The sequence below is a fragment of the Raphanus sativus genome, chromosome 2 (genome assembly GCF_000801105.2).
Source record: "Raphanus sativus cultivar WK10039 chromosome 2, ASM80110v3, whole genome shotgun sequence".
NCBI classification, from domain to species: domain Eukaryota; kingdom Viridiplantae; phylum Streptophyta; class Magnoliopsida; order Brassicales; family Brassicaceae; genus Raphanus; species Raphanus sativus.
In genome coordinates, this window is record NC_079512.1 from 11,817,516 (window position 1) to 11,817,866 (window position 351).

Below are 351 nucleotides of genomic sequence, written 5' to 3' on the forward strand. Positions count from 1 at the left end.
CTTTAAAATCCTAAAAAAAATATTTGAAAAATAATTTTTTAAAAGACTATTTTAAGCTTGGTTCTTCAAAGCTATTAATTAACATGATTGCGACACATGGAAGTTATATATTTGAAATTGTGATATGTATTAAATTATCTCATAATTAAAAATAAATAGACTAAGATAATAAAAACTATTTTTGCTAAAAATATAGTAATTTTCCATTTTTAAAATCTTAAACAAAAGTGGTAATTTTATTTTTAATGTTGTTACATGTGTTAGAATATCTCATAATTAAAAATATATATACTAATAAAATAAAAAACGAATTTTGAAAAAAGATCATTTTCAAAACTATTTAATAGTTAA